The sequence below is a fragment of the Nannospalax galili genome, unplaced genomic scaffold (assembly GCF_000622305.1).
Source record: "Nannospalax galili isolate Female #2095 unplaced genomic scaffold, S.galili_v1.0 scaffold87, whole genome shotgun sequence".
In the NCBI taxonomy this organism is placed as follows: Eukaryota; Metazoa; Chordata; class Mammalia; order Rodentia; family Spalacidae; genus Nannospalax; species Nannospalax galili.
Window position 1 is genome coordinate 1,865,019 of NW_008360320.1, and position 23,348 is coordinate 1,888,366.

A 23,348-nucleotide genomic window follows, 5' to 3' on the forward strand; every position below is an offset into this window, starting at 1 on the left:
ATACACACTAGACTGCATCCTGCTCCACTAGACCATGGGGTTCTCCAAATGGTAAGAAGATAACAGTACAGAACTTATTCTCAAAACATTTGTCATTTTCTCATTAAAACATTATGAACTATCATCTATTAACACTAACATCAACTTTCAGACATTAGAACTCCATGAGTGTACAATCATTTCTCAATGTCTACTCTGAGTCAAATATCTATCTCACTTAATCACCACCCCAGTTCTATGAAGTCATGTGAATATACTCTCCATTTTACAAATGAGGAACTTTACTAATTAACCTCAAGGTCCTAAATTCTTTGTACCTCTCTATCATGTCATTACCGCCTAAACAGAAGGTTTTCTCCTACCTCTGCTGCATATTAATCTTAGGACAAGTATACAGCCCACGAAGCACATGGAAAAATGTCAATATAGGAGAAGTATTTGTAGAGAATGAATCTTCTCCAGACCAATGTTAGCAGCAAAAGGATAATGTGTAGAAGTTAAAACCCAATTCAGCTTACTTGGATTAAAAATGAAATCTAATTATTATTGAAGATAAACTGCTAAGACTTCATCTATGGCAATAAAATTAGATTAATAGAAAGATAAGATTTGATTAACTTCCTAGGATCATCCATCAAGATTTCATATGTTAAGCTCGATTCTATTAAATAAGGAAGAGACCAAGAAGCCAGGGTGAAACTGTGCTATCAATATGCATCCTAGTAGCAAAAGATACATGGATCAGTCTAAGTGGAATCTAAAGGTCTAGAAAATTATTTTTTCAAAAGACTTGCAATAATAACAAGGAAGATAGCAAAAACAGTATTCTATCAGTCTGTCACATAGTCCTCACATTTATCTTTCCAAAGTTGATTCCAGGAATAAGCTTGAATTTGCACTTGGCTTAAATCCTACCATTTTCAAGCCCTTTTAGAGAAAATTATGTTATCAAAGAAATGTATCTCACAAGAAAGTACAAGATGTAACAGCCTCTGGGATTAAAGAACTGGTAGATTTATAGATATCATCACTTTGTGTTTTACTGACAAGACAGTACTTAATGCCAAATGTCTGTGTTGTCTATATGTTTATCAAAGAATAGGTATTTTTATTCTAAGTCCCACCCTCCTGCCTCTTGGATCATGACATATTTACAACCACAGATAGGAACCACTTTAAAACTTGATAGGCACATAGTAAAAGATCATTCTGCTTTGCTCAAATTTTACATATAACATTATCAGCATGTATGAAATTATGCTAACTGAGTCTCAATCTCATAGATGACACTTGCAAAGTGTAAGACTGCTTCCTTTGGTTCTAATTCCCTGAATGGTGATGTGAGGGCATTTTCCAAGCTCAGTTGTCATATTAGGTCTTAGTGTCTGTGACACTGATTCTCCTGTATAATTAATTTTATTTTCCCTGAAGTCCGTATTCAACTACATGGCTGTGACAAGTTATTTCTTTGCACCCATCTTCAAATGTAAAGGCTCCAGGTCTGGGAATGCTCAGGGACTGGCTAGGGAGCCATTGCAAATGAAGATAAATTGACACTGCGCCTAGGGAGCTTTGGTCAGAAATGCAATTTTCAAGAAGATGGTGACTAGCCTCCAAAAGTATTCACATCAATGGAACATGACAGGTGTCACCAAGAACAGATATCTGGGCAAAGGGAAATTAGAGTCTCTCATGTCCCTACCCGTCTGTGGTTTCCTAATTACGTTATTGGCGTTAATTGATGCTGGTGCCATTTTTGATCAGGTGAGGCTGTCTTGAATGCCTTGCATTTCCAAAGGGCTTGACATTCTGAGAGCCACAGCATGTTTGGATCAAATCTGCTTTCAACATGCCATGTTCAACAATTCTCTTCTTGAAGGCCATTAGCGAAAACAGCCTGGCAGATCCTTCCCCTCAAGAAAACTACACAGGCTGGCTAGCATGCCGCTCTTTCCCACAGCTCAAAGAGTTGCAGGGAGTGGGAGAGTGTTGGTGCAGTGTGGAGTTGTGTAATCACACATATATTTCAGAAAGCCATCTTTTCTCCTAAGTGGTACTGAGCGCTCTTCTTTTGGCCTGCTCCAGGGGGCAAGTGCCTTTAATAAATGTTTTTACTAGTTTGAATGAGACAGAGATAATTTGGGGTTGCAAACAGATTTCTTCTTTAACAGCAGCGTGACACTAGGATTTTAAAATGCAGCATAAAAGTAGCCCACATAGCTTTTTCTAATGATTTTGGATGTAGCTAAATGAGACAATTTCTCCTCCAGTGTCATTGGTTTTTCAGGAAACACACAAACACGCATGCCATGAAATATGTGATTTCATTAACCTCAGGTCACCTCCTATTGGAGCCATTGAAGGTTTGCACAATTCATCAGATGAGGGATAGTGGTTTGTTTCTCTGACATGAGTTCATAGATTAAAATTATTTCAGGAGCTGGGGAGATGACTCAGTGGGTAAGAGTGCTTGCTCTGCAGGTATGAGGACCTGAGTTCAAGTCTCCAGTACCCATGTTAAAAGCTGGGCATAGACATACATGCCTCTAACCCCAGCATTAGGGAGCAGAGATAGAAAGGATGCTGACCAGCCATTCTAACTGAAAGTGTGAACTTCCGGATCAATGACAGATTCTGTCTCAAGGCAATAAAGCAAGGAATGAGCGAGGAAGAAGTCGTGCATTGGCCTCTGCATGAATGAGTGTGGGCATCACACTAACACATATGTATGTCCCTCTCCCCCCGAGACACAGAGACAGAGCCGGGGGAGGGGTTGTTACAGCATTGAAAACTTCATGATCGAAATGAAAAGTAGGGTGGTGGGGTACAATGACACGTTCTCCCTGGCTATTGGATGTGCATTCTTTGTTAGACTTGCCATTTGAGATATTGAAGAATAACATATGTCCATCCACAGTAATGAAATCATTCCTGATATTTCTGCCATTTCCATTATTATTATCTTACCAGCAGCATTATATGTAAGGTTACACATCCTTTCTGCAGCAATCAGAAATATCTACCATACTTTCACATATATTTGATATAAACATATACCCTCTGACACTTGATTCAAATTCGTTTAAAATGTTAGTTGTCTAAAAGTCATGGTAAGATAACTTTTCTTGATATTTGTTCTTGATAAAAGAACTGTATCTGATTCTGCTCCTTTTGAATAAAGCAGATATTTCATAAATCTGCAAACTAACAAAAATTTAGTATCCAGGTAATTAAAAGGTATGAAAATATAGAATATTCTTTCACCCAAAGAGCTGTTAGTAACTGTCAATAGATAGTTTGGTTAGACTGACCAGTTCTCTCAGAAAGTGTACTCTGGTTGAGATTGTATCAACATCAGCTTTTCAGGAATGAGGCCAAATTTCTGAGTGCACAGCAGGATGTGTGTATTCCTGATGTAAGAAAACTGCCTGGCCTTGCTTACTATGGATTTGCCACTAAGGTCCGTGATGGCTTTGGCAGTAGTCTAGACTGTTTGTTCTACTCTCTCTTTATCCCCAATATTCAGCTGCTTTCAGCAACTTCCTTCTTGTCTTAATCAGATTTCCATCATGCTAACAAACAAACAAATGAGATATATTAGCTCATGAGGAGGAAAAGTTAATTTTGGCTCTTGGTTTCAGAGGTTTTATGATCATTTGACTCTGCTGCTTTAGCAGAAGATCACAGCAAGGACCATGGGGTGGAGCAAAGCTGCTTACCGCAGGACAAACAGGAAGTAAAGAAAGAGACATGGGAAGGGGCCAAGTTCCCAAAATCCTGTTCAAAGGCATGGCCCTACTGCCCTACCTTCCTTTGACTAAGCCCTTCCTTCTAAAAGTTCCACCATCACCCAATACTGTCACAAGTTGATATATGAGACTTTGGGGATGTAGAACTTCCAAATCATAATACTGCCTCCTGTCTTTCATGACAGCTAAGTTGAAACTAGTAAATTCCCTCCAAAAAGAAGTTTCCAAGAGATAATGGAATAGCTGGGTAGCATATGTTAAAAAAAAAAAAATAGTAGTAATCGTGCAAAGACTTTTACTTGTGGAAAATAAGAGCTTCATACCTTGGTTTAGAATAGAGTAAAAAATGACAATAAAGGGTTTTTTTTTTTTTGCTTCTCCAAATTGGATTCATTCTCCCCTCTGTCCTCAAATAAGGCAAAATAAAATTGGTCAAAATATTGAAAGTATATATTCACTTTAAAATTGACAAGAAAAAGAGAAATCTCTTGGGTAGTAAATATATACAGGAAAGAACCTCATTATTCATCTGTGAAGACAAATAGGCTTTCTGATAAAGCAGAGAGTGCACATCTGGGTCCACCAGATGTGCACTTCAAACCCTTTCTGAATCTAGGGGGTCAATGTTCCCTGAATATTCTTACTTACAGCATCATATTTTTAATTTTTTTTCATTTATTATTTATTTTATGTGAATGAGTGTATTGCCTGCATGTATATAAGTGCACCCATATCATGCTTTGCCCATGGAGGTCAGAAAAGAGCATCAGATTTCCCTGGAACTGGAGTTACAGACAATTGTTAGTTGATATCTAGGTACTGGAATCCAAACCCAGGTCCTCTGCAAGAGCAGCCAGCGCTCTTAACCACTGCACCATCTTTCCCACAACAACTTATAGAATTACATTTGACATTAAAATATATGTACACACACACTAAAGTCACAAAAACTGAAGTAACAGATAAGTATATTGCTACAACAGCAAACACCAGCTTGTGCTCCTGTGGACACACATCCCATGCATTTAGCGTACTAATTCTTACATTTTCTCATGAAAATGGGGTGGCCTTTAACCTTGAGTATTGCATGCTGCACTATTTTTTTTTTTTTTTTTTTTTTTTTTTTGGTCTTGTTGAGACAGGGTTTACCTGTAGCCCCAGCTGACCTGGAACTCGCTACTAGACCAGGCTAGCCTGTAACTCATAGAGATCTGCCTGCCTCTGCCTCCTGAGTGCTGGGATTAAAGACATGAGCCACCATACCCGGTTATTTATTTACTTATTTTATTTATTTATTTATTTATTTATTTATTTATTTATTTATTTGAGACAGGGTCTCTCTGTAGCCCCAGCTAGCCTGAAATTCACTATATTCCTTTTTATTTTTTTTTAAATGGTTTGGTAGCCCAGAGTCAACCATGAATTTTTTTTCCCCAACCATGAATTATTTTTTTAGGATATCCTTTCTTTTTTAAAAAATATTTTATTTATTATTTTAATTTTAGGTGCATGTGTGTGAGTATACCCATGTTGTGCAATGGCCTGAGGAAGTCAGAAGAAAGCATTGAATTCCCTGAAACTGGAGTTATGGATGGCTATTGGCTGTCATGTGGGTGCTGGGAATTGAACTCAGATCCTCTGCAAGAGCAGTCAGTGCTCTTAAACACTGAGCCATTTCTCCAGCTCTAGGATATCCTTTCTTAAGGATATCAAGATTATATGAATTGGCTTGAATAGGAGTTACTGTTGCTTTTTCTCTTGTATAAAAACATAAAACGAAATGTTTCAGAGTGGGATGCAAAGATTCTGACTATTGTAAACTGGGAGAAACCTTAAGTGAAGTTTTATGATGACTTTCAGGGAGTGTTTCATGTCCTACCCCTTCATAGGACAGATTTTTTTAGAGCTTTACAGCTAGAGTGGGGGTAGCAGAGCCCATATAAAGTAGGATAACATGTAGGAGAGCTCAAGGGTGCACATGGAGTGAGGCCTCAGTTGACTCACTAAGGCTGAGAAAGAATAAGCACTGAAACTATGTGGACACAGGTAAAATTGTGATCAGTCAAATTCTGGAATGGGAAAAACTAGACTGTGGTGGGAATTAGGACAGCGACAGTTTGCCATGGTGCTGGTTAGGAAGACACAGAGGAATTTTCTTGAGTCAGAGAAATGTTCTACTTCTTGATTGAATCAGTATTGTATGGGTATATGAATTTTTCTTTTTACTGAGTATAAATTATATTTCAATGGTTAAAAGGCAAGATAAAAAAACAATAAAACAGCCAAAGAAAGCAAACAGGTCTATGTATTGAAAAAATATAAAGAATTTTGAGACACGTACAAAAATGCTTATTTACCCCAGATAGGACACCAGTGGACGATGTCCATCTTGGTGAACCACTGAGTTTTGGGAGATCATTTGCAGAGCATGGGTGAGGAGTAACTTACAGGCAAACAGAGGACTCAGGCAGCTACACCATCAAAAAGCCCCAGCCTAACACGAGTGAAAAGTCATGCAAGTCGCAACATTGGATTCCCAACTTCAGTCAGTCTTCCAGCTCCCACATTCTGTAGCACTCCCCCCCAAACCACACGGCGGAGGCAGAAGGAGCAGTGGCTGAAGTCTCAGGTGAGGGTCAAATGGTTCCCATCCTTGTATGAGGGAATGTTAGTAACTGCAATTTGTGAGTTGAACAGGTAATCACAGCTACTCAAATTCAAGCTGGTAAGGGCCATGTCATGCTCAGAGGATAGAGCTTCATTTTATGATTTTAAAAATAATTAGGAAGTTAAAACAGGTAGGTCCATGAAATTTCTAACTAACTTCATTTTTCCTGTGTAAAGCTTTTCCTTTGATGTCACGGCCTTTGGTTGTAAAGCCAATTGTTCTGCTTTTTAAAGAAACGCCGTTCTGGAAAACAGATGGCGTAACGGCAATACCCTTCTCAGCAGTCTGTGAAATGTGTGTTTAAGAGAGAGAATGGATCTTATCCATGCTAGCAAGTCACGGGCAATGGCACATTTTCAAAAAATGACTGATAATGTAGTCCTGAACTCTCAATTTGGCTGCTACATGAATTAATTCCTCAGTGATTTAAAATAAAATCTATTGATTATTTTCAACATATAAAACTGTTTAGTGTTTAAGTTCAGGACTTGATTTAACCTATATGAGAATACTTTAATCCTTTTACTGATGAGGAAGCTATAATTTGGGGAAGTAATTTGATGCAGTTCCTAGCTAGACTTGGTTCCTAATGAGTGATCTTGCAGCATAAAATCCTTGTTCTTAAATTGCTGTACTTGGAGTTGCTAACTAAACAAGGGTGAAGAAAACAGTGTCTGCATAATAAAATAAACATAGCAGTAATCAAGCAAAATCCACTCTCCTGTAGATGTTTTCTGTATTGATTACCCATTGTGGTTGTTTGGGTTGGCCAATTTCCACTTAATGGACAAATTAGGTGAAGCAGTAATTGATATCTTTAAAATACATCTATGGAAAATAATGGCCTATGTCCCAGTTACATGTGCATCACTTCTAAAGAGACCACATTACATGACTAAACATTCTTATTGCTAATAAACTGAGCTTATATTGAACTGAATATTTGATCATTGCTCTTTGAGTTAACTAGAGTTGTTCTAATTAAGGATGAGGAAAAACTACAGAAATATTAATGTTAAAACATAAGCAGTTGTTAATTCTATTACCACACAACAGCTGCTTTGTAGAATTTCAGGCCAGGTCAGCCACTTAGATACTGTGCTTATAGGTCATCCGTGAATCAAAAATAAAGAATGAAAAGCAAACTACAAATTTGTGTTTGTAGTACACATTTTGTTTTTGATCTTTTTGGTCCAAGTTGACTTGGAACTGGCTGTGTAGACCAGGATAGCCTTGAACTTACAGAGATCAGCCTGTCTCTGCCTCCCAAGTGCTGGAATTAAAGCATGTGCCACCACGCCTGGCTGTAGTAGGCATTTTTAAAAAGTGGATACTAATAGAAAAAAGGCACTCAGACTCCTATGCCACTACACACTTTTAACCTGAGTGGTTGAAATAAGAGTGAATGACAGGGCCTGTGGTAGATAGAGCAGCTGGAGCTCACACTGTGGGAGTATAAGTGACTACAGCCACTTTGGAAAATGTGCAACATCTTTAATGATGAAAATTACATACCCTGCAATCCAGCAATTTACCTCCGAAGTATATATCTGAGACAAAGGTACAGTGTGTTCCCAACAGACACAGATGCATGCAGCAGCACTATGACTATAGCATGCAATGGGAAGCAGCCCCAATGCTCTTGTTAATGGAATGAAGTTATGGTTTAGCCCCACAGTGGAATGGTTCTGAGCAACAAAAAGGAGCACATGTGTCTTATACCCAACACCCTGATGAAGCCACAAAAACGAAACATTAAAAAAAAAAAAAAAACAAGATACAAGAGTATATTCTGTGTAGCCCCACTTAAATAAAGGTAAAAAGAGATAAAAATTATCTCTGGTGATAGAAGTCAGAATATTGATTACTTTGGGGGAAGACCAAAGGGAATGATTGACAGGGACTATAGGAGGGGCTTTGAGGATACTGGCAGTGTTCCATTTTTAGATTGTGGTAGCAGTTGCAAAGGTATAGTGTCTTGGTAAAAATTTACTGAAAACTCATATGTACACTCACATTGAATATATTATCTCCATATATCCAATTTAAGAAGTTTAATTTAAAAGAATTGCCTTTAAATATGTTCTGAGAAAAATAAGTAATGAGCGAGCAGAAAAACATACAAGTCTTCAGTGTGTATGTTTACCCCGTTTTGTTTTCCGCAGTTTCAGTTATCTGTAGGCAACTACAACAGAGAGCCATTGAATGAAAATCCAAAAAATACTGTAAATACTCTTAGGTGTTGAATCGTGTATGTTTCTAAGTGTTGCGATGAGATCTCATGCTGTCTTGCTTGTTCCCCTGGGCCATGAATGAGCCTTTGTTTCATGTATCCACGCTGCATATGTGACTCACCTGAAAGTTATTTAATATACTTAATCGTCAGATCCACTGCCATAGACTCACAGTGATTATGTTCTAATAAGCTTTATTTTACTTCATATTGGCCCCAAAGCTCATGATATGCCAAAGAGAAGTCATAAAGCCTTTCCCTAAAGTGAAAAGTTAAATGGTATGAACTTGAAAAGGAAGGGGACAAAATATTCTGAGGTTCTAAGATCTTTGGTAAAACTGAATCTTCTACTAGTGAATTGTGGAGGAAATTAGCTGAGCATAGTGGTACACACCTGTAGTCTCACTCCTCAGGGAGACTGCGGCTTAAGGATTGTAAGTTCAAGGCCTGCCTGAACTACAGAGAAAATTCAATACCAGCTTAGGCAACTTAGGGAGACTCTGTCCCAAAATTAAAATAAATGAATAAATTAATTAATAAGGTGGGGTTATAGCTTAGGGATAGAGCATATACCTAGCATATGCAAGTCCTGCAGAAAAAACTAAAGAAAAAAAAGGAAGAAAGAAAGAAAGAAAGAAAGAAAGAAAGAAAGAAAGAAAAAGAAAGAAAAAAGAAAGGGAAGAGAAAATAGAAGGAGAAAAATAAATCATTGCTATTTTGGTTGTTCTATTTTAAGGTGCAAAAGTGGGCACCAGAATTATGTGACCCAGTATAAACATAGGAAAACACACAGTACATAAGATGTTAGTTACTACCAATAGCTTCAGGCATTTACAGGGGGTTTTAGAAACTACCCCTAGTACACGGGAGGTATCACTGGCAGATGGTTGAAACACTCAGATGATTGGGGATGTTTTTATCTCTTCCTACTCTACTTTAAAAACCACTAAAACTAACTAAAATGCATAGGAATAAGATTCATGTAGGAAGAAAAGAAGGCAATCCAACCTCGAAGGAAAAGCTAGGGCAAATACTTGATTATTGTCAAGTGCACATGTACAAAGATATTTTTCATAAATATGAAATAAGTATGGGATTTAAAGTGCATATGATTGCTCCTACATATATGTTACATTTTATATCCACACATATATATTCACCAACAAACTGCCAGACCTAACAGCAGGGCATAGAAATTATCCCTAAATTGACAAAAATGAGCCTCTGGAGTCTTGGGAATGCTGACACCCCAGGACCTTAAACATGTCCAGACATTCAATTGTTATTTCCCAGTGAAGGACGAGAACTTTGCCTTCGACCTGCAGTGCCCAGGCCTCTCAGCTTGGTAAATCCTTCCACATCTACTTAGTATGTGCTTTTCTTTCATGTTTCTTAAAATTGCAGTCTATCCCTTGAGAATTTATCCAGAATGAAGTGTGTGCAGTGACATAAAATTCTACAAGTAAACATGACTTAAACATCTCAAAAACATTTTGCAGTGAAAATGCCAGATAACCAGGTACAAAAGTATCCTAGTTAGGCCCCCATTGCTGTGATAAAACAGTCTCTGCTTGTCTCTGCTCCCCGCCCCCTGCCTCACTCTCCCCCTTTCCTCTCCTTCCCTCCTCTCTCTTCTCCTCCCCCACCCCCTCACTTAAGCTACTCTCTCCTGTGCAGTACACACTTGTGGCAAAGACTCCTTCATTTCCCCATCACACTTTTAAAGGCTAATTTATGAACATAATCACCTAGTTCTTGGCCTCTCAGACAATCCTCAAAACAAGGGAATTTTTCTGGCAGGCTTTTCCACAAAAGCTTTTCATTCTCCAATGTTGTGTTTCCTCCCCACCTTGAATTTGGAGATTGCTTCAAAAAAGTTGCCAAGCTCCCATGAACAAAAGTTCAACATGCTATATCTCTTTTTCTGTCCCTTAACTAATTTTCATCCTGCTCAGGAAGCCTTAAGATCAAAGTAACAGAATTCACCTTTCATGTGTCCTTAAACTATTTCTTAGAAGGAAATTCTGTTTACATCTTAAAAAGTTACATGTTTATTTTCACATTTTCTCTTTCTTGCTCGCTCTTTTTCTTTTTCTTTCTTTCTTTCTTTCTTTCTTTCTTTCTTTCTTTCTTTCTTTCTTCTTTCGTGTGTATGTTGTCTGTGTGTATGTATGTGTGTGGACATGCATTTACACATGGAAGTCAGAGGACACCTTGAGGGAGTTGGTTCTCTCCTTCACCATGTCAGTTTCAGGAATAGAACCTAGGTCCCCCAACTTGGTGGCAAGTGTATTTGCCCTCTGAGACATCCCACTGGCCCTTAAAGTCACATTTTTAATCTAATAAAAAATATAAAAGCACCATTTTTGCTGTGATCTTTTGAGGATACTGTGTAACTCAGCTAGCTATCCACTCCCTCCTCCCTGTCTCTCTCTCCAACTCTTCCCATCAGGGAAAACCTGACATTTTGTCCATCAGCCCAGTTGTATAGTTAATTGATAAAACATTGGCCCTGATAGTAAGATTTGCATATCTCCCAGACAAGGTTCCAAGTGTTCCATGCCTATGGTTCTGTTTCCCTGTCTGTGCCCCAAGCTCTATTGTAAATGATCTGAGAAGCAAATCTATCCTTTCCACTTCCAGACCCCAAGAGAAGAGAAACTATGTCTTGAGTGTTTGATAGTTGACCAATATATCAAAATAATGGATAGTATAAACTCTAGAAATCCAGATATGAAGATGGACTTTGCCAAGCAGTAAAGTCTATTTAGTTCAGCTTATTCAAAAGAACATTTCAGATGATTTGTGAGCTCACCTGGAGACAGGGTGATCTGAAAGAAACATGTTAACCCTGAGGGCCAGCTGATCCCCCGAGACAGGCACCTCTCAATTACTACCTCCTGTGGGGTTATGGTCGCATGATGGTGGTTCTCTGAGCATTAACTTTGCATCACACTGGTACCTTATTGCCTTTATTCCGTCTTGGGGACTCAGGAACCATCTTCCATCAGCCTTAGCTTCTACCTCAGTTAGTTTTACTGTTCCATCGTCTGTACCTCATCTTGTCCCTGCTCCCGAACTGACTTCCCTGCCCTATGCTGAAAGCCATGTGATTTTCTGGGCCCCTCAGTCCCTGATTTATGCCTTCTCAGTTCCCTGAAAACAGGCTGAAAGCAGGAGAGGATGGCATCCCTTGCTTTGAAAACTGCCATCACTGATAACCAATTACCGTGTTAAACGCCGTATCTTGTCAGCTTTTCTTTCTGCCCCACAGGGACACACACACACACACACAGAAAGTGCCTGGTGTACAGAAACAAAGCAATCACTTAAAATGTAACAAGACAGATTCCCAACCTAAAAAGCATGACTCACCCTGCACATGCAATATTGATATTTCAGATTATATATAATTGAACTGAGGTTGCAGTTTATTTTCCAAATGCAAACATGTGTTTAATTAGAACAAAATGTGCATCTCTGTAACACTGAATTTTAAGTACCAAGTTCTAAAGTTTATTGATTGATGATTATTGTGGGGAAACACGAGCTCTTATGCATAAATCTTTTGACAGGAGCTGTCTGTCAAAAATAATGATCCTTTTAAAACTCATGAATAAATAATGATGCAGGTCCACTTTACATAAAAATACATACTCATTTACACTCTGTCCACTGAAATGAAATATGGTTATTTAAAATAATGACTCTGTGATGGGAGAGTAATGAAACATTATTAATTTAATACACGTGGTGTTTTATACGCACTCTCAAATTACATGCATCTATTTTCAGTGTTAACACATTAGGCCATTTTTTAAAGACCTAACAAAATGTCTGTTGCAGAGAATCTTTCCATGAGTGAGAATGTGAATTTTAATTCTGCCACACTGGGGTCTCATTTTGGTCACAGGCTGGAAAGTAATAACCCAGCCATCACTGTGGAATGTTTTATTGCCCCCCTTGACATGGATTGTCCAACAGAACCCGCCTCTTCTTCCTCCCATGGGACAAAGCATCCAGATGCCAGACTGTGCTGGCTTGCTCCATCTTCTCCCATCGCAGAGCACTTCTGTGTCTTGTCTCTGTTCTATCCTTCCTTTATCCACTCTCACTTTGCATCTAGACTGAGGCACCCTAAAATGACATGCAGTGTCTAGATCAGCATCCACCCGGTAGGCGGAGAAACCTTGAGCAAACGGTGCACATAAGATGGCATCCTTTCCTGGGCTGATGATGGGAACTTCCTGATCACTGCTCCTCAGACCCTCAGGTTCTGCGGCCTCAGAGAGAAATGCTCTTGTCCAAATAGTGAAATGTCCGTGAGTTCCAAAGAAAGAAATTCCTCCACATTTTCAATCAACTTGTTGAAGTAACTCAACTAATGTTCAACCTACTAAGGACCACCGTATTTGGAAGATAAAGTATTGACCGTTTTACAAATTGATACCAATCTGGATTTAGCAATTTTGTGAAATGTTTGTGATAATTTAGATTCACTGTTAAATTGCAGTACGAAGTTTGGGAATTCTGAGGTTACCATAGAGACTCTAAAGACAAATAGCACGTAAAATTAATTTTAAATCTGCGGCTGATGTCAATCATTTCTCAAAATAAATTTGAAAGACCTTACCTTAAATGCCTCTCATGAATATTTCATGTTCAAGAGTGATTTAAGGTGATTCATAAAAATCCGCACCTACAAACATCATGTTTAGGTTCGTTTCTCACATAACGAGGAAGTGTGAATTTTGACATGACACAGACATGCTGTCAGTGCAGGGTTAACTTCAGCCCACAAGTCATTTTCTTTTTAATCATCTTCCACATGAGACCTCTGAGCTGAGAAGAAAATGAAATCGTTTCTATGCATGTCCTTTTTCACTTGCTTACTTACATGATGAGGAGAGCGGCTGCTTTCTCCATTATCTAGTTGCCTGCTAACATTACCCTTTTCTACACTGTATACTTGTAATCATTTTCTTCTTTTCTCATATTATGATTGGGGGGAAACATTGTATTTTGCATGCATTAGCCAAAACTATTGTTCTAACCTTCCTGCTGTTATTATTATAGATTTAAGGAACACATAATTTCCAATGCATGTGATATGATGCCATGCAATATTTTATGTCAATAAGTAAAATTTATAATTCCTGTTAAGTGCTACATTGAATTGAGCCAGATAAAAAGACAGAACTCTACAAAGATCAATCACAAACCTGAAAAGAACATCCTAGGTTATCATAGTCACTGAGTTCCCAGACAGAAGACAGGTCCACTAGGGAAAAGGGAATATGATTAATTCAAATAGTTCTCTAGAAGAATTTTAAGAATTTCTAAATATGCATGTCATCTGCGAATGCTTTCCTTTTGTAAATAAATCTGTTTTAATTGGTGCCACAGACGATTTCTGTTACTGATTTTAGTTTGTCTCCATAAATATATGTATACTATTAATATTTGCCTGCTGAAGTAATAGCAACACTAAATGAAAACTGGTAACTTTCAAGCCAAGCTCAAAAGCAGCCATTTGACTGGCAGGTGGTAACCAGGCTGTGGCCATATGGCCTCCACTTCTAGGGCCACATGAGGGCCATGGCTTTGCTTTCTGGACTCGATTTACTATTTGTTTTATTTTTATCATATATATATATATATATATATATATACATAATAGAATTTTTTGTCTATTTCATACAGAAAATCTCAAACAATCTTAATCATATTTATACCCCTGTCCCCACTGGCACCCATACCCCACCACCACTGAATCCCATATACTTTGTCATCCCTGTTAAGGTCCACTGGGTTGTCAGTGTCCCCAGCTGTTCCCTGGTACAAGTCCATCCACTGAGTCTAGTCAGCTTATCTAGAGTCCCTTATTTTAGGAAGATCAGCTCTTCTTTATTTAGCAGCAATTAGTTGCCAACATTCCTTCAGATAAAATTGAAGTCTGGTGTTCATTTTCCCAGTTCTATGCTGGGTTATTGTCTGCCTGAGTTTTATGGGACTTGAGTATGCTGACTCCATTGCCATAGAATCATATGAGCACGTTCCCAGGAGCTTGTAGGTCCCTGTTTCCATATGGTCATGTACCTCCTCCCTGGCTCTTACAATCTTTTTGCCCCCTCTTCTGCCTGCGATGGTCCCTGAGCCTTGGGTGGGTGACGTTTAATAAAGGGATCCTGTCCAATGACCATCATTCAGCAGACTCTTGATCTTTGTACTTTGGCCATTTGTGACCTTATGTGTTCCTGGCCCTCCACTACATGAGGGAGCTTCATTATTGAGAACTGAGAAATTCATTAGTGTCTTCTTTATTCTGTTCTATGTTCCATGAGCCTTAGTGTAGAGATTGCATTGCAGATGTGTCACTTAAGCCTGGGAAATTCATAGACAATGTCCATGTATGAATAGTTGTGTTATTTGGTAATAGTCTCTGACTGGTGCAAAATGACCTTCTTTGATGAGTGGTGACTGGGATATTTGTCTGTAAATATAAGGATACATATTTTTCATATAGTAAGAAATCACATTAGTCTAGCAATGTAACAATCTTAAGGTTCTTTCCAAGCTCTATGGCCACTCTAGCAATGTGTATTAGGTTATGTTTACATTACCACACTTAAATTGCCTCCATTTGAGTGGGTGTTTAGTCAAATTAGGTAGCTGTTGATTGCCCCCAAGATAAAAAGTGCCACTTCTGCACCAATGAGGGATGATGTGCTGGCCATTGATGTGGTTATTTGGTCTTGAAGCTGGTGTTAAATCATTCACTGATGTTTTCTCTTGGCACCTCCATAGTGCTCTCAGAAAGCTATGAGAGCTAGCCTTCAGGGAAAGTGGTTGCAGGCAGGTCAGTTGCAGCTCTATTTCTCCATATCCTGTTCCTGAATTCTGCTCTGTCTTTGGCAGTAGGATCTTCCTTCAAGTTCTGGGAGGCCATCAAGGGCTGTGGCAATAGCCTGAGTAATTTTGGAGGTCTCTTGGATCACCCTGGCCAACAACTCAAAGGAAGGTTTCTCCTGTCTGGCACTGTTTCTTGTTATGAAGCCTTTCGCTATACAGATGGACTCATGTAGAGATAATGTATGTATAATTCGTCAGTAGGTTATTTGACTAATATGGTTTCCTCTGGTTTTGTAAAACTAGCTAGGCATTATTTATCTTTCCTCTCTCTCTCTCTCTCTCTCTCTCTCTCTCTCTCACACACACACACACACACACACACACACACACACCCTTCTGCCATGGTTTCCCCATTTAAAGTGCCCTGTTTTCCCTATTTCTCCCTTGATAACACCTGTCACCCATGGTCCCACCACTCCTGAGGTCCTTTTTACCCTGTATCCTCAAGGTTCCTTGTATAACCTTCCTTCCCCCCATCCATAAAAATAACCCCATTTTTATCCATTTTTCCCTTAGTAACACCTGTTTCCTACTGTTCTCTCTCAGGTTCTTTCCTTTCCTTTACCTCCCTGGTTCCTTTTAATTATCCTGGTTCTTATAGTTATGTCTGGATACATACTCACTTATAAGGATTTGGTGCTAGGATCCACATATGAGGGAGAACATACATCATTTGTTTTTCTGAGTCTGTGTTACTTCACTTAGTATAACAGTATCTAGTTCCATACATTTACCTGCAAAGTTCATGAGTTCATTGTTCTTTACTGCTGAGTAAAACTCCATCATATAAATGAACCACATTTTCATTATCCATTCATCAGTTGAGGAACACTTACGTTGCTTCCATCTCTGAGCTATTGTGAAAAGAGCAGCAGCAAACATCGATGTACAAGTGTCTCTGCAATAGAATGAGTCTTTTGTGTATATGGTAGGTTCATTTGTAGTTTTTTAAGGGTTGTCCACACTGTTTTCCATAGGGGTGCAATATCACCAGCAGTGGCTAAATGTTCCCCTTTCTCCACATTCTCGCGAGCACTTGGTATCGTTTGTTCTCTTGAGCCTAGCCAGTCTGACTGGAGTAAGATGAAATCTTAAAGTGATTTTAATTTGCATTTCCCTGATTACTAACAATGATGAACACCTCTTAAGATGTTTCTTAGCCATCTTTATTTCTTCTTTTGAGAGCTCTCTATTCAGATCCTTTGCCCATCTTTTAATTGGGTTACTTGCTTTCTTGATTCTTTGTTTTTTGAGTTCTTTATATATTCTGGATGTTAAACCTCTGTCATATGTGTTGCTGGTGACGATTTTCTCCCATTCTGTAGGTTTTCTCTTTACTTCCTTGGTTGCTTCTTTTGATATACAGAAGCTCTTCAGTTTAATGAGGTCCCATTTTTGATTCTTGACCTTGTTTCCTGGGCAATTGATGTCTGGTTTAGAATCCTTTCCTACCCCTATATCTTGCAGGTTATTGCCAATGTTTTCTTCTAACAATTTCAGAGTTTCAGGCTTCACATTGAGGTCTTTGACCCATTTCAAGTTGACTTTTGTGCAGAGTGAAAGATAGGGGTTTAGTTTCATTCTTCTTCAGGTGGAGATCCAGTTTTGCCAGTACCATTTGCTACAGATGCTGTCTTTCTTCCAGTGAATGTTCTTGGCCCCTTTTTATTCAGAAACAAAATATTAAAAAAGCAAATAGCGTAGCAGCCTGTTTAGTCAGTTGTTCTTAGGAGAGTGGGGCAGGTGGAGACAGGAAGTGATGTAGTTCAATCTGTACACTGCTAACACCATGTTTTTATTTGATAATATAATGAGCCTTTTGCTTTCAATATGACACTTCTGTATGAATAGCATATTTCATTAAAAGTAAAAAAGGGAACCACAAACACGGAAATATAAATATTTTTAATAATGGCTTCTTCCAAAATTCTGCTATCCTATGAAAGCTGCCTTCTTGTAACTAGATTGCCACTCCAAATCAAATAAGTGACTTGGGGACATCAGCCCAAGCCTTTATGCATGTCCAGTGAGCTGATGGGTTTGTACTGGTTTTTCTATCTCTCTGCTTTTCCCCCATTCTCACTCTTGGGACTGTCATCATGTGTGGCTCCCAATAACCTTCCCATCTTCCTTTCTCGTTTTCCCCTAATCTGCCACAGGCTAGAGAAGAAACCAACAATAAATTTTATCAAATCCTTGATAAGCTTGATTATCAGTTACTTTCAGTTTTTACAGTAAAACCCAGCAAAAGTATGAATAACTGTGGTGTGCAAACTTAGCTTTGCCAAGAATCTGACCTTTGGATAAAAGAGGCAGTTCTTTACTAAGCTTCAAAAAGCCACAACCTTGGAAAGGAGCTCAAATTCCTCAGTGACTTCCCTAGTTTACAGGGGCTGTTCCAGAGGGGCTTTTAAGAGTAGGGCATTTTCTGAACACTTCTAAAGATTTTCTAAACAGCTGTGTTGCTTACCCAAATATTCCATTCTCAAATATCTGCTGTTAACAAGAATTTTTATGCCTCCCTATGTTATACTTACCGCCCGCGCATGTGCGTACGTGCGCATGTGTGTGAAGGTATGCGTACATATGGAATCCTGACTTGGCCAAAACTGATTTAGGGCTGTGAACAAAATTATTGAAGGTGTACAGCTTAACTCATCTTGTTTGCGTGAGGGCAAATCTTGCCTTTCTTAGTTGAATGGGTTTTATATTTTAACACAGGTTACATTCAGCAAACTTCTTAAGGTTCTGCAAGTCATATCTCTATGGCAACAGAATTTGCCTGTGATTATGTAGACAGCTATAAGCATTTTATTAGATGGTTTTGCTCCAGTCCTGGCTACCTGAGTAACAAAGACCACCATCTTTGCTCTACTTGAATCTTCTTGTATCCCAGGAAGGTTCTGAACATCATTCAGCTTGTTTTCCTGCTCTCAGTGAGTCGTTACATATGCAGCTGTGTAAGGAAGCATTTGGTAGCTTTAGACTTTGCTTTTCTCCTAAATTTTAGGTGTCTGCTAGACCAGGTGAGAGGAAGAATTACTGTCTGTAGTCACGGATCTTTGTATTTCCGTGTTAAAGACTGTTTTGTATGAACATCTCTGACTCTTTCTAAGGTTAAGCTTTTGTGTGCATTCCTGCAACGGAGTGGATGGTTTAAATTCCCTTTGAATGCAAGAGCCACTTGTTCAATGTAGTCCCAAACCCAGACAGATTCATTCATAGAGCACTAACGTTGTCACCGAAGTCTTGTGAAATCCTTCTTAGCATTATGAGCCAGGTCTCTTCTGAGCCACATAGACAACGTCTGCACCTGGGTATTTTAGCGTGATACATTTCTTTGTGTTAGTTTGTAAATGGAATTACAAGTCTGTCAAGTATGGTTTAGATCTTGATTCTGTCATCTAGCTCAGCTTCAAATTCACAGCCATGGCTTCTTCAGTGTCAGAAAACCTAAGTGAATGAACTAAGCATTTCAGATCAACAACAGAAAACAGAGAATACAGCAAATCCTCCTCGGGGCATAGAGGCAAATCAACCTACAAAAAACTTCTACTTGATTATGGCCATTATGCCAGCTTCACTGGTCTCTCTCTCTCTCTCTCTCTCTCTCTCTCTCTCTCTCTCCCCCCCTCCCTCCCTCCCTCCTATTTTAACACTTTATATAGTGATGTGTGTACTACATACTGAAAAGTTCCCTTCAACAAAAGCACACAGCTTAATAAGCTATCATAGAATAAGCTGTTCCCTACTCACATCAGAAGCTCTTCAATACTACCCCTCTTCTCCCTATGCCCAGATTTTTATGGAAGTTAAAGTTATTGGCCTTTGGTGTGAGAGTTTACTTTGGCATGTCCTTTCCAATTTCATACAAACGAATTGTTACAGAATGCCATTGCTTGCCTCTACCTTGCCTTTTCTCTTGAGATGTCTTTTGATGAACAGAAGTTCTCAATTTTTGTATCCCTCAGTCAATTTTTCTCTTATGGCACATATCTTTGCCTATCCAGATTATGAAGAAAACTTTACACTGTACATTGCAAAGACTCAATCTTCCTTTAATTTTCTCATGTTGATCTCCAATGTGTCTAGAATTAACTGGTTTTACATGGTAGCAGGTGGGGAACCACTGCGAATTTCCAACACTCCAGGACTGTGCATTGGGAAACCCCACTTTCTCAGGGTCTTGCAGTTACTTTTTGTTGTAAGTCATGCACCATCGCAAGAGGGAGTGATGCTGGTTTCTAGCATGCTCCCCTCAGCTTCTCATTGTACAGACATCACGGTGTCTGAGTCACTCAGCTTTATAAAAAGACTTCATGTTGGAGGGAACAAAAGTGTTCTCCCCTCGTTCTCTCTTCTTTGAGGGTAGCTTACCTAATCATGATCATTTGCATCACTATATAAATAATAGAGTCAGTTTTCCAAATAGCAGTGTTTTCGTACGATACAAGTCAACAAAAAATTATGTTGAATTTTATTTAGTGTTTTATTGAATCAACATCAAGAACCTTATCTTTAATATAGTGGGTCTTCTGAACTATAAGCATAGCATTATCAGTGTATTTTAGGTTCCCTGTATTTCTCATATTAATAATGTATTTTTTATATTGAAAGTTACATAATGTTCTGGGATTTATTTATAGATATTTGAAACTTTGGTTGGATAGATGCTTTCTTAAGTTATATACCTTTCTAAATTTTATGTTCTGCTTTTTGGTCATTGAAATGCAATTGACTCAAAGATATTTTCATCAGGCATACTTGCAAAAGTCATATCAATTATAATGATTTTGTGAATTAATTCTGAAAATGCATTGGTATTTATTTTTAATTCAAATAAATCATCTTACTTTCTTGACTTAGTGACTAGGACTTCCAGTAAAATGTTTAGGAGACATTGTTATAACAAATAACATTAAATTGTTACCAATCTCAAAAAGAAAAAAAATCGACATTTGAGGAATAGGTAGAAGCATGCTGTATATTTCTGTAGGCCGTTCTGATAAGATTATGTAAGTTTTCTTCTAGCTCACTCTGCCAAGGATTCATTTTTAAGTCATAAATCTGTCTTTTACTGTGCTAGGTATTCTTTCTGCATCTGTTAAGATAATCAGATTTTTTTTAATTATGCTATCTATGAAGTAAGTAAATTGGCTTTATTGTTTTTATTGCTGTTTTGTTTAGGTTTTTTTTTATAGATTCTGGAATAAATCAACTCCAGGCTTAATATTTTTTGCATACATCTTCAGATTAAACTAATATTGTGCATAGGACTTTTGCACCCAAGTTCATGAGTGAGACTCCCTAGTAATTTTCCTTATGCTTTCTGTCAAGATTATTTTTACCTAATAAAGAGTTAGAAAATGTTCTCTGTCCATCTCCAAGATTAATGTCATTTGATTTCCTAAGTATTTGACACAATAATTGGAGAAGCAATTTGGGAAGTTTTATTTGTGAAAGTTCTTTCATTTAGAAAATCAATCTCGGGCTGAGGTGATGGCTCAGTGGGTAAAGACTTCCCATACAAGTACACCACCCTGAGCTTGAATCCTCAAACCCAAATAAAGCCAGATTCAGATTCAGTTCAGTCTTCTGTAATTTCAGTGCTCTTACAGTGTGATGGGAGATGGAGACAGGAAAATCCTTGGAAGCTCACAGTGAGCTTAGCATCTACAGTGCAGCAGCAAACTGCACTAATTAAAATCAGTACACTAATTTTTAAAAAGTCAGTCAAAAGTACTAAGGAGGTAGAGTCCAGAAGATTGTATGGGGGAATGGACAGAGCCTTCCCTGTACTCCCAACTCAAGTGCCAACTTGGCCAACCTGAGCTCTCGAAGGCCCCATACTTTAGGGATCTAGTACCATGGCATCAGCTTTCCAGATCAGCCTATCCATCCTCAACAGTGAGCTGGTCAACCTGGGGGCTGAGTACCCACACGTGCTGGACTCAGGGGTATGAGGCAGCAACCTTCACCTGGGTATTATGGACCAGTAGCTTTCTTTATAGAAAGGCAAGTTTTTCTTTCTTTTTAAATTTTATTTTATTTTTTGCATTTTGTTCCTAACATCACCTTTGACCACCCTGAGTTAGAAAGCCCTGGAAACAACAGAGCCAGGAGCCTTTCTCTGACATGCACATGATGATGTTGAGGCCAGAGCAGTAGGTAAAGCCAGTGGCCATGGCAGGTGCCAATCAATATACTTTTCATCTTGAGGCAACAGAGAACCCCAGGTCCTTCAAAAGACATTCAAGAGAATAGGGTGAAGACTGACCTTGCCATCAAACCAGGAACTGCAGTTGACTATTTGATCCCAGGGGCAAATCAAATCAATATATCCTTGACAATGGCAGTAGAACCCGCTGTTTGGAGAGCAGAAATTCATCGAAGATATGATGCCTAAGGATGGCTGGTTGAGGACCCAGCTTCCAACTTTGGATATAGAGGTCAATACGGAGTAGGTCCCGGCACTTTCCATAAACGTGCAGAGGCAGGAACTAACATGATTGTGACTGGCCTTGCCATTTTGAGGAGTGAGACCCCAGAGCTGTGATCAACTTAGAAACATTTGCTCAGAAGCTGCTTAGAAGCGTTCTCTTGATCGATGAAACCCACTTTTACTGGAAGAGATGAATATTGACTACCAAATCATACTGCAATTGAGGCAGTGATGCTTTTCTGAGCAATTCCAGTCATTAAAATCTATTGTGCAGGACGTTTAAGAGGTTAGAAATTGGTGTGTATAGCTACCTTTTTAGTAATGCAATTTATAGATTAATGCAAGGAAATAATCTGTTTAGACTGGGAGAATGAGTTTTGTAAAGAGGAAACATGACTGTACTAAGGTTACAAAAAGAAATGCATCCTACTGCCTGAGGAGGAAAATTGGCTACTGTGAAAACTTTTTTTTTCTGTTTTTAAAATAATGTTCTGTTGTTTCCCAGCTTTATCCCTAACACAAATGGCATCCTTGTTTTTCCTGTTTCCTGCCATTTGTGATTTGTTTATATGCTTGATCACTCAGTGGAATAGAGCTGAAAATGGAAGCTTGAATATGGTGGCATGTCAGAGTCTGGCATCCGAAAATTGTTTTAACTTTTTACCTTGCATTTGGATTAGTAAAAGCTAAAAACCATGTAGGAAGGCCAGGGTTTCTAAAATGCAAGTACTGACTTTATCAAGGCATTTTTGTTTTTTGTTTTTTGTTTTCCAAAGCAGGTGGTTGGGTGATTGCTCCCCACTCCTCATTCTCACTCTCAACCACCCTTCTTAGGGACATGGAATAACGCTATTGTGTTAGCTGTGAGCAGAAAGGAAAAGGACAGTCTCTCCTGGAAGTTCCATGGGGTTGAATACTGAGTGTGCCCTTTTGTAGCTCTTTGACCTTAATAATTCATTCAACCTGTTTTCACTATCAACTCATATGTTGAATGAAATTATAATTACCGTTCAGGGATATGTTGAGAATTATGTGGTATTAGAAAGTCCATAGAGCTACTAAACTTCAGAGGATACGCAACACAAAGTGGCAAATGTCTGTTTTCTGAGCGATAAAGCATTTGGTGTAATCTCATTAAGCCCGTAAATTCTCTTATCAGTGCTAGACCACACATTTTGTTCCATTTTAAGATTGAAAATATGAAGTTCTGCAGTGGGCTGGTACCTGGGAGAGGATCCGATGGACTAGGTTTTCTGATCTCTACTATTGTAACTGCCATGACTTCCTTAATTAGAAATAGAGCTCCTGGGAAGTGGTTACAAAAAAGAAATTTCTTTTACTTGT

At 38.6% G+C, this 23,348-nt stretch overlaps 1 pseudogene; it reads left to right on the forward strand.

Moving 5' to 3' along the window:
* The first annotated feature begins 21,429 nt into the window (after positions 1-21,429).
* LOC103727318 lies at positions 21,430-22,173 on the forward strand (annotated as a pseudogene).
* The last annotated feature ends 1,175 nt before the right edge of the window (positions 22,174-23,348 follow it).